We start from the raw sequence: 11,054 nt of genomic DNA on the forward strand, positions 1-11,054 counted from the left end.
TTTGTAGCATCGCGACGATGCTCTTTAAGAGGGGGTATTGAAACGTGTTTATCTTTATCGGGTGACCACGTTTCACCGCATGTTATCGCACAACGCAGGACGCGCTTGCATGTATCGGAAGTTTCTCGAAAGTTATCGATGGTTCTATCCGCTGTCTGTTCTCACCGAACCTTGTGTAATCTGATTTCGTCACGCGACGCGAATGGCGTAGAACCTTCTGGAAGACACGCGGGTCCCAGCTATTACCATAGAGAAAGGGATTAAACAAGAGCGGACACTCGGCGAAAATTGGAAACAGGAAACACGTCACGCTATAGTATTAACATCGACGAATTGGGGTCGCGAGCATCGAAAAAAAGAAGAATGTGAAATAAGATTAACAGAAATTGTTTTATTTTTTATTCTTTCCCGGAAAATTAAGAATATCTGCGTATAAATTAAATTAAACTTTGCGGCTTACTTCCGTTGCCTAGCGACAGGCGAACCGGCGAATGACGAGCCAGATGTTTGCGTCATTCGTCAGACACGGCGCCGAAGCGACAGACCGGCCGCACATCTGAGCGTTCGACTGTTCGGGCACCCGTCCGCCTGTTTTTCTATTGTTAGGATTTAGCCTGGTTTGGTGGCCTCCCGGCGAATTATTGCGCTCATTCGGAACTTCGACAAGGCAGCACTGCACTATTGGACTACGGCAAGGTGAGAAACTTTGTTCGACAGTCTGCGACGCACTTCAAGTAATTAGGCTTACTGCCCGGCAACTAGGCTAGACTTGTGACGCAGTTAACGAAAAACAGCGTAGCCGTCGTGGAGCAGTTAATTTGAATTAAAGAATCGCACTGGGAGATGTTTGCCACGCTTCCTATAAGCCACAATATTGTTTTAACTAATTTCGGTAGTTTTTGGGCACTCTAGTCGCGCAGGGTGCTGTGACGCAGCTTCGCGTGTACTGAATTTTACTGCGACAAGTTTTGGCGCTTTCTCTGACTGCCAAAATTATTGAAACTAATTTCATTACTTTTTGGGCTACCTTTCTAGCACAGTGAGCGCGCCTGGCGCTGTGACTCGGTTAGCGAAAACCAGCTCGGCCGTGGTGCGCGGTTTCGCGCTTTAATGCATGCACTGACAAGTTCATGGCGCTTTTCTTTCTCTGACGCCCAACATCGTTGAAAATTATTTTCGATACTTTTATGTTATGAGGCCCGCTCGCCGCGCCTGTTGTGACGCAGCGAAAAGCAGCTCGGCCGTGGTGACAGTTTGGCGCGTACTGAATCTTACTGCGACAAATTTGTCGCAATTTTTATGTCCCCGCAACAATTTAAGCCTTCCTTCAGTACCCACGCTTGTCGAAAACGCGACGAGCAATCGTCAAGAGTGATAACACGGGAGTGCGTTGCTTGCGCCTGCAGAACGCACAAGTGATAAGCCAAGGAGCTCAAACGCCAGGAACTAGTAACTCAAAAATTCTGTTTTCTGAACGGCACCCACGCATTTTGTCTTGAGTGCGAGTAGAAGGAATTCTGCGAGCGTCCAGCATGCTCTGGTTGAGAGCCTGTGTTGTGGCCACCTCTGTGTATTCGCAGCGTACAATCGCGTCGGTTGTAGCCAAGTTCGCGAAACGCGCCGTCGCCCTCGCATTCGTGCTATTAAAGTGCAGGAAATAAGTGTTGGGAAGAGGGGAATGCTTGGAATTAGAATGTGTTTGTGGTATGTACGGTATTGCTTGGGATGAGTCGGGTGTTTTCTACGCCGTGTGTGTAAATACGAACTGCTTTTGTTTGTAATGCCGCCCACTCACCACTTTCGCACGCTTCGCCTCTACAGGCATTATTCTTAGATATTAATACCAAAATAACGCTTGTAATTTTTTCAGCTCACGTCGTCTGGTGGAGTTTCCTGTGGAAACTTGTGCTGCTTACCTGGTGCCACAACGCTGGATGAATGCACAAAAAGCCCGCGACGAGCATTTACAAAGAATAAAATAAACATTAATTTTTCCACATTTCACAAGGTGTCTTGCGTCTTTATGAAATTGCACGTGGCACATATTCAATGGAGGCTTATGAAGATCGTTCGCAATGAATTTTACTTAAAATAATTTGCAAATAGATATTTAATAAATAAGAAATAAATATGTAAATAAGTATTTGCTGCGAAGGCAAGAGAAAAAAAAAAGAACGGAGCCGGCGTGACGCGCACCAGCTAGAATTCAAAACGCGCGCGCACAAAACCGAAACCGGAAGTGTGCTTCAGGTTTTAACATCCACGGCTTGGTGCGCTGCAGTCAATTCGGCCGCTGGGCTCTATGGGAGTGTCCGCTTTTGTTGTATTCTTTTCTCTATGCTATTACTCTGGAACCTTCGATGACTGATGTATAAAAGCCGACGCACTTTACCCGCTGATCAGATTTCGGACGATCGCCGACTATGTTGGCCGCCATCGTTGTTCTTTGACCGTAGCCTGCTTTTGAGGGCACAAGTTCGCCCAATAAAACGCTAATTCCGTTAATCACAGTTTTGCGGCCTTCTTCAGTGTCGCTACTGCGTGACAATATGTGCGGACATCTCGAATCACTGGCGGCTGTCTTGCCGAGCAGGCAACGTGGGCCATTGGGGATGTGCCCGAATAGACCACCTCGCTGCTAACTGCTGTCTCGTCTATAGTGGACAACCCACTTCACTGGATGCGTGCTACTGGCTGTGTGCCCGAACAGACAATTAGGCACTGGGTATGTTTTACTGGGTAGGTGCTCATCCTTGGCCAATCGCCAACAATGGATACGCACCGCTGTGCGCACACAGGGGGTGCGAAGCCTTAAATTTATTTATATACGTGTCGCACTTGCCTCTGCGCATACACCTCTCATCGGCATTTTTTCCTCGACAAGAAAGAGAGAGAGAGGGATATAAGGAAGGCAGGGATGTTAGCCAGTCAAGAGTCACTTGGCTGCCCTACGCTGGGGGAAGGGAGAAGGGGACAAGCATCCTTCATTGCCTTCGTCCTCGTGTCGCTAACAGCTACGGGCTGCGAGGCTGTGCTTGTGTCACCTGCTATTGCCAGCTACCTCAGCTAGTTCAAACAAGCTTCACTTTATTTAGATTTTAGCATTGCGTTAGATCTAGGCTTTATTATAATCTTTCTTTTGCATTTTTCACCCAACGGAATGCTGCCATCGCATTAGGAATCAAAGCCGTCACCTCCTGCCCAGCACCACAACTCTATAGCCATTGAGCCTCGGAGGTGGGTCAATGTTCATATTGACAGGGAATAAGCCATTAATAACAATTGTCGAATAATTTATTTGATGTGTGTTTTGCTGACATTGTTTCCTCCTCTTTTTTTCATTTGGATATTCAGCACCATATATTTGGCATTTGATAGTCAATAATGTCTTTGATATCCGCACGTGTGTGTGTGTGTGTGTGTGTGTGTGTGTGTGTGTGTGTGTGTGTGCGTGTGTGCGTGCGTGAGAGGTAGAAGCAGAGGGCGAAATCTTGATTGCGGAAAGCGATTTTCAAATTTCTTGCGGTACCCATGGCGCTGTTGCCCGTGATGATGATAATCTCGGTAACTAGGGCGCGAACGCACTGTGAAGGGCGGGTATTTTCTCTGATTTTTTTAGTGCTGTAGATTAATGCTGCACTCAGCGGTAAGTGCTCACCACCTCAACTACCTAGTAAACCGTTTCACGTGCAATTAGTGTCCGTGCAGGTGAAGATTAAACGGTGAATCTGCAAGTCCATCAGCAGAATCTAGAAAATGCATTTCTTCCTAATTTTGTTACGGCATTAGTGCAGTATAACTGCCGACAACAATTGAAACTGAACGTTTGCTCTGTCATCGAGGGAGCATAAATGCAAAATGTCTCGAAGGGACATCAGTGCCCTAATTTTCTTTTCCTAGCAAGAGCACACTTTTTTTTTTGTACGAGTTGTTCACACCCCCCCCCCCCAAAAAAAAAGAAGAAATATAGATTCTGTGAAACGCGCTCATTTATGCAACCGACTCGACGATGACAATTACGAGACCTTAACAGAGGACGAATGCCGCTTTGCCGCTCCGTTATTCACTCAGTACTAAAGCAGCACAGCTGCGTGCCAGCACAGAAATGAGAGTGCAAGAGTAGTGGCGCTCAATTGCGAGCGAATATGTCCAGCAGCCCTCACATTTGAGCTGTTCATAAATCAGAATAAAAAAAAATGTTTACTTTGAAAAACAAAAACTGCAATTGACCTCTCTCGGTTTCCTACTTATATAGCCACTGGTCTGCCCCTCCGCGGTGGCGCAGTTGCTGTGGCGTTCTGCTGCTGAGCACGAGGTCGTGGGTTCGATCCTCGGCAGCGACAGCCACATTTCCATGGGGTTGAAATGCAAAAATGCACGTGTACTCAAATTTACGCGCCCTTTAAAGAGCGCTAGGGGGTCAAAATTATTACAGAGCTCGCCACTACGACGTCTCTCATAGCCCTAGGGCTACTTTGGAACGCTGATATCTATCTATCTAGCTATCTATCTATCTGGTCTGCTGGCTGACTCTGGTACGCGTCTTTGTGAGCGTAGAGCGTCGTTTCGCACCGAGGTCTTCAAGGACCTTGCCAGAAGTCAAGTTCATTTCGGGCGCATATTTCGTATCTATCTATCTATCTATCTATCTATCTATCTATCTATCTATCTATCTATCTATCTATCTATCTATCTATCTATCTATCTATCTATCTATCTATCTATCTATCTATCTATCTATCTATCTATCTATCTATCTATCTATCTATCTATCTATCTATCTATCTATCTATCTATCTATCTATCTATCTATCTATCTATCTATCTATCTATCTATCTATCTATCTATCTATCTATCTATCTATCTATCTATCTATCTATCTATCTATCTATCTATCTATCTATCTATCTATGCATGACACACACACAATAGAGAGCGCTTTAGAAATCTTCACTTCAAGCAACCACCTTAATATTGCATTCGAGTAAAGTCTCGTTCACACACTTGGTTTTAAACTTGCCATTTTTGCTGTTTTAATCTTGCAATGCGTTGTACCAAGTCGGTGCAGAAAAAGTCGCCGGTCGCTAAATAGGAAGGGCCATGTTGCTAAACAAACTAAAAATCCCTAAATCCCGTGACGAAATGTCAAACGTGTGCCGTGAAATGCACTGCCGTTCTAGTTAGCAGCTCTTCGTACTGCATCTTTCTACAGTCCATAACCAGTACAAGGCATATAAGATCTAGAAAAGAGCCATGTATGCGCCCAATAAAGGCTGACATGAATTCGACCATTAAGTCATTGCCATTGAAGTCTGTGGCTCGGTACCGCCTACACAAAGCACTTTCTAACAAAAATTTCGAGAGCTGATAGTCCGGAATACACTTGTGGCCACGCACTTGAGGATCTACGGCACCTTCTGTTAGACTGTCCGAGAAACGACACACACACACACAGACACGTGATTTGGTGGAATTAGATCGCAGTCCGTTCAGCCTCAGGACGACCTTCGGTCTTTGGCCAATATATTCATGGCGGAGATGAGTGTTACTGGATCTCCAAAGAATTCTAGAAGAGAGCAATATTCTCGGCAACTATGGAGTAGAGTGTTTATCTGTGATAAGCTCACTCTATGCGATATTTTTGACCTCACTTTGACCAATCCAGTGACTGGATTCGTGCGCCTTCATTTGAATCTAATCCGTGCTTTCTGATGTAGACTGATCTTAGTGTAGTTATGTGACTTGACTGGGTTCACTTTAGTGCACCTGTGTGACTGGACTTTGTGTTGCTGTGTATCGCAGTTGAGTTTCAGTTTTAGTCTGGCATCAGTGTACTTATGTAACTGGACTTTGTGTCATTGTGGTTTGGAGTTGACTTTTAGTTTCAATGAGTTTAAGTTCATTCTTTTCTTCTTTTTCATATCAATATGTGAAAAGGAGTAGCCGTCACCGATTAAAGACGACAACACTTCCCAAGTATAGTAAACATAAAAGGAAATTCTGCCATTACAATATGCTCTATACCCCCCACCCCCCAAACTGCTTTCAAGGTCACTAATGAAAAATATTTTTAGCGAACTTCTAATTATTGTAATGAAGATTACCGGGCAAATTCCTACCTCTGGCCCCGCTATGAAGCTTGATGAGAAAAAAAATGAATTTGCACGAATCCCATGTATATTTAATAATCAGCGACACTCGCCGCAAAAGCACGCGCGGTGTTTCCCAATGTATACCGATGGCGCGGGGACACCATTTCTCGCCTTACCGTCTTGTATCCTGTCTGGTCGAACCACAGCATACACCGAACCGTGAGTCAGAGCGAACAGCAACGGCATGACGTGGAAATAATAAACGACGGTCTCCGTTCTCAGCCGCGCAGCTAGAAGTAAACAACGCGAAGCCTCGAGTGCGCGCTAATGTTTCGACGACCCCTTATTCCTGGCCTAAGCCTTGGTTGGCAATGGCTGAAGGCCGTGGCAACTTCTGTCTACGTTTGGTTTCCAGGAAGCGAAACGACGCACGAGCGTGTTAGCTTTCTTTATAATTTCGCCCTCAACGTGCATTGCGCAATTCACGGAGGCCAGACCAACGACGGTGCTATCCTTCATTAAGAGCGCTGCGCGGGCGCTTCCGCATAAAGAAGGGGAAAGATGGTTGATCAAGGCTTATCCCTTTCTCGAGCACTGCAGTGGAAAGGGCGACATTAGTTCAATTTACAGTAAAACGCCTTTGAATATTAAGCCAGTGGTGACCGGGAAAGGTATTTGCTATGACGGGACTTTACTATAAAGGTGGTGGTGGTGGTGGTGGTGGTGGTGGCGAGTTGTACCAGCAGGCGGGTTTAGCCTGGCGTTTAAGGCAGACAATAAGGGGGAGTCACTCTGTCCCAGTAAAGAATTTTCGCACCCTTAAAGATGCTTGGTTTGTCAGATGGCTAACGCCTTCATTCTTAAATGGGTGTAGACCGAATCATTGAGGCGCGCAAAAGAAATTTTCTTTTTTTTTGCCACTCTTTGCGGCAAGTAAACGTGACGGTAGCCGCGACAAACGACGCTAAAAACTGCCATAAAGTAAACTTTATTAGCTAACGCTGTCACAAACTCTCGTGTCGTATATTTCGGCGCGCACCATGTGGCCAGGAATAATACTTGGTTTTCAACTATACGGTTTCTCTCATTGCCAATGCAATTGGCACTCCCTGTCAAGTGCAATAGTTTTTTTTTTCAGCCTTAAAGAGGATGGCGTTAGCCAAACCAACACCTTTAAGAGTGCACATATTTTTATATCGTAAACACTTGACACAGCCAAGAAATAGGATGGATAGTTGGACTAGTATGTATTGCACTATTGGGAGACGCTACAGTTCAAGAACGACGAGACAGGTGCGCGGCAGGAATACGTTTTGCGTTTTTTAGGAGTGTATAGGTATATCCTTGGCTGACTTTCTTTTTATAGGCCAGTGGTCGATATGTCAGTCGCCAGTGGAAGGCACGCCCAGGCGGAGCAGTTGCCTGCCTATAGACTGGCATGAAGCTAAATCGCCTATTGCATGATTAGGTGCGCGCTTGCTTGGTTTTCACTGCGCAGAACACGCAATACAATGCGCAAGGTACAAGCGAATGCACCTCGTCGTATCTCTTTTGTGCAATCAAAATATACGCTGCCGCGTTAAGCAAGCGCGGAGCTTCCAACACCGCGACACGGCAGTATTCCGCTGCGCGGCGAGCGTAATGACACTATAGCTCTACTAGTACTTAACGATCCACCATGACAGGGCTGATGATAGTTTCTTCGAGGCTGCAACTTCCTGGCCCTGGCTATTGCGTCAGCTCATCCAAGGCTGGAAAAAAAAAAATCTATGACGCTTCTGGACATAGCCTTGCTGCGGGAGAACTACAAGTCTTTTTTTACAGATATCTAACGTAGACAAGTTCTACAGCCGCCCTCTGCTGGAATCTAGCTCATGACATAAGACAATATTATCTATTATTTGTCGCACAATACATAATCAATGGCGCCAAACTGGTAGAAATTCTTCGAAAAGTGGTATTTTTTGACGAAGGTCGATGTACCTGCTAATTGGTCATCTGCGACTCTGCAGAAATTAGCCCCGAAGACACAAATGCTATTTTAATTTCATTGTGAAGAGAGAATAAACATGCTTGTTACATGAAAGATTAAGAGGCGTCCTCATTCCAGAATCCCTTGAGCTCGGGCCCCGTCCTGGGCCCTCGCAGTCAGTCGTTGCTGATCCTCGAGATCAGAGCGTGCCAAGGCTCTCTCCCAAACCTCGTTGGCTTGATACATGTTTGGAGGATGTAATGGTGCCTGTCTGCAAGCCCCTACTGTGTCCCTAAGGGGCCCCGGTTCTGCGCAGAAGCGGCATCTCGGAGAGAGAGAGAGAGATAGCAAGGAGAGGAAAGGCGGTGTTACGAACTTCCAACCGGTGCCACCAGTGTTACGACATCCAACCGGTGCCACCAGTATTACGAACTTGCACCGCTGCACCACGAATACGGCTTTGTGGTCCCGTAGCGCTCGTCACCCGTTTCGTGACAGAGCTTTGGTAGCGAAGACTCCGAGCCTGGCGTCGATGAGAATAACAAAAGGGACTTTATACATTATATACAGGTTATCATACAGGACATAAACGGATCGGCACTGGGGCCGAGAGCTCACACAAACGCGACTGTTCTCGCACGACGGCGTCCGGCGAAAACGCGTGACACATCTCACCCCAGTCGGGAGCGACCCTCTCTCCAGGTGGGGTCGGCGGATCCTGTTTTCGAGCGGCGTGTCGCTGCTTTTATAATCCCCGAGGCCCATTGTCACTCAAACGGCCCAATACAAAGTCAGCACACGACGGTCGTCCGAGGGGTCCAACCAGCGACCGCGCTGGCCACTCGGTTCAAAGTTCGCGCGCGCGGTGACCTCCAGGCAAGGGAGGTGCGGCGCCGGGCCGTCGGGCACACGCGGACACGTCAAAACACGCTGCTCCGCCGAGGCTTCTCCCGCACGAAGGCGCAGCATCTTGACTTGTGAAGGGAGAATTATGGCGCTCGCAGGATAGATTCTGCATCTTGCAGATTCGGGATCCGGGCTTGTGGTAATGGCACAACAGCATCCCCGCCCTCAGATAAGGCGCCGGGAAGACGAGCTGCCTCCACGTGGCTCGGATGCCAGGCGCGCACGTTCGTCAGGCTCGTCCAAGTTCACGTCCAGTGTCGGGACGCCAGGTAACCTCACGTGCCCAGGTCCGACTCGCCAGGACAGGAGCTCTGCTCACCACGTCGTCGCCAAGGCACCTTGACCAGCTCCGCTCGGGTCGTTCCTAAGACCTTGCTTCTCGCCACTGGTCCCGCTTGGTCGTTCTGCAGCTTGCAAAACCGACCGGCAAAAGGCAACACCCAACACGAACAAGTGCCCTCTGTCTCCCGTCAAACACCAGACAAGGCCATAATTCAAATCAACCTAACTAAATTGTTTTCCCCTTTTTTCTCCCGCTGCAACAAGAGGCAGGTGTACGATCTAGCACACAAGGCTTAAACAATCAGTTTTCAAATCATCAACATAACAAAATAGAAACAATTAATAATCAGCAATAATAATGACAAATAGAATGGTCCCCTTGAAATCGCTTTGGACCGAAAACATACTTCTGAGGAAGCAAATGAGGTCATTCATTTTTCCCGGCGATATTTTCGCGGAATCCGAAGCTGCTTATATTTGCGACCCTGCTCATCCGTGTAGCGGCGGTACAATAAGCCAGATTCCTTGCCAAATGAAACCCTCTTTTTTTCCACTCCCCGTTTGACGCTCTTCCTCAGATCGGCTAGTGAACAATCTTCCTGTTGCTCGCGAATCCGAGTTTCCCTTTCAACTGCAGCCTGCTCCTGCCAGCTGGCGGAAACCGGAGCGAGTGTGGAGCCCGCGTCGCCTAATTGCGGCGTCGAGTCTATATCGCGGCTAGCACTGCACGCGTCACTCCCACTCACTTCCAGGACCCGCTCGTCTAGGCCAGCCTCCGAGCTCTGCCTCTCCCGTGACTGCTCGCCACTCAAGTTACCGTGATCGGTCCGTGTGCCGCACCGCCTTTCGCTCACCGACGCTAAGTCAAGTTCCCTCGACAGCGGGCGCGCTTTGGATCGCGTGGGGGCCATGTACGCCACGTCGGCAAAGAATGATTTGCCCTGATCCCTCAGCAGCTGCTCCGAGCTATTTGAGAAGAGGTAGGAAAATTGCTCCGGCAGGGCGGCTGACACAGCGGCTTCGGTGTTAAGTTTTCCAAACTCTCCTTCAATGATAACCGTTGCGATCGGTAAACAGACACTCTCCTTCTCGGCCACTTGCCGTATCCTAACGCACTCTCCCGTAAAATCACTTGAGGAGACGAAAGACGGGTGAACAACGTCCATAGTTGCTGCAGAGTCCCGCAGTGCTCGGCACTTCTTGCCGTTTACCTTAATTTCCTGCACATAGGGCTCCAATAGACGTATGTTCTTGTGAGTTTCCTGTATCGTTGCAAAAGCAATTCTCTCTGGGCAGCTTGCAGCGATGTGCCCTTGCTTTTTGCAATTGTAGCAGGTTAACGGTTTTCGCTTTTCAAAAGAACGCGTCGTATCGTGCTGTTTTGTTGCAAAAGCAATTCTCTCAGGGCAGTTCGCAGCGATGTGCCCTTGCTTTTTGCAACTGTAACATTTCCGTTTTTCGGGCTTTCCGGAAAACCCATCTCTCCTATCTGCCTTTTCTACGCGCACTGCCTTGCTGTGCAAGCTGCGGCGGGTGTAATACTCTTCCGCTAACTCTGCTGCCTTGTTTAGCTTAACCTCTTTTAGCCTATCTTGCAGCCAGAGCCGGACATCCTCATCAATGCAACGGTAGAACTGCTCCAACGCGATGCATTCGACAATTTTGTCGCGGTCGTCGTAAACCTCTTCGCCCTTCAGCCATTCCACCAAGTCGGCTTTTAGACGAAACGCGAAGTCAACATTCGACTCCTTACCCTTTTTTGCATACCGGAACCTCTGCCGGAAAGCTTCGGGCGACAATT

The 11,054-nt window shown here is 47.7% G+C and overlaps 1 long non-coding RNA gene across 1 annotated transcript; it reads left to right on the forward strand.

The window, feature by feature from the left end:
- The first annotated feature begins 532 nt into the window (after positions 1-532).
- On the forward strand, positions 533-1,999 carry LOC139051237 (uncharacterized). The gene is made up of 2 exons (XR_011509280.1): positions 533-696; positions 1,871-1,999. It is a non-coding gene; the product is annotated as an uncharacterized lncRNA (long non-coding RNA).
- The last annotated feature ends 9,055 nt before the right edge of the window (positions 2,000-11,054 follow it).

This window comes from Dermacentor albipictus, unplaced genomic scaffold (genome assembly GCF_038994185.2).
Source record: "Dermacentor albipictus isolate Rhodes 1998 colony unplaced genomic scaffold, USDA_Dalb.pri_finalv2 scaffold_11, whole genome shotgun sequence".
NCBI classification, from domain to species: domain Eukaryota; kingdom Metazoa; phylum Arthropoda; class Arachnida; order Ixodida; family Ixodidae; genus Dermacentor; species Dermacentor albipictus.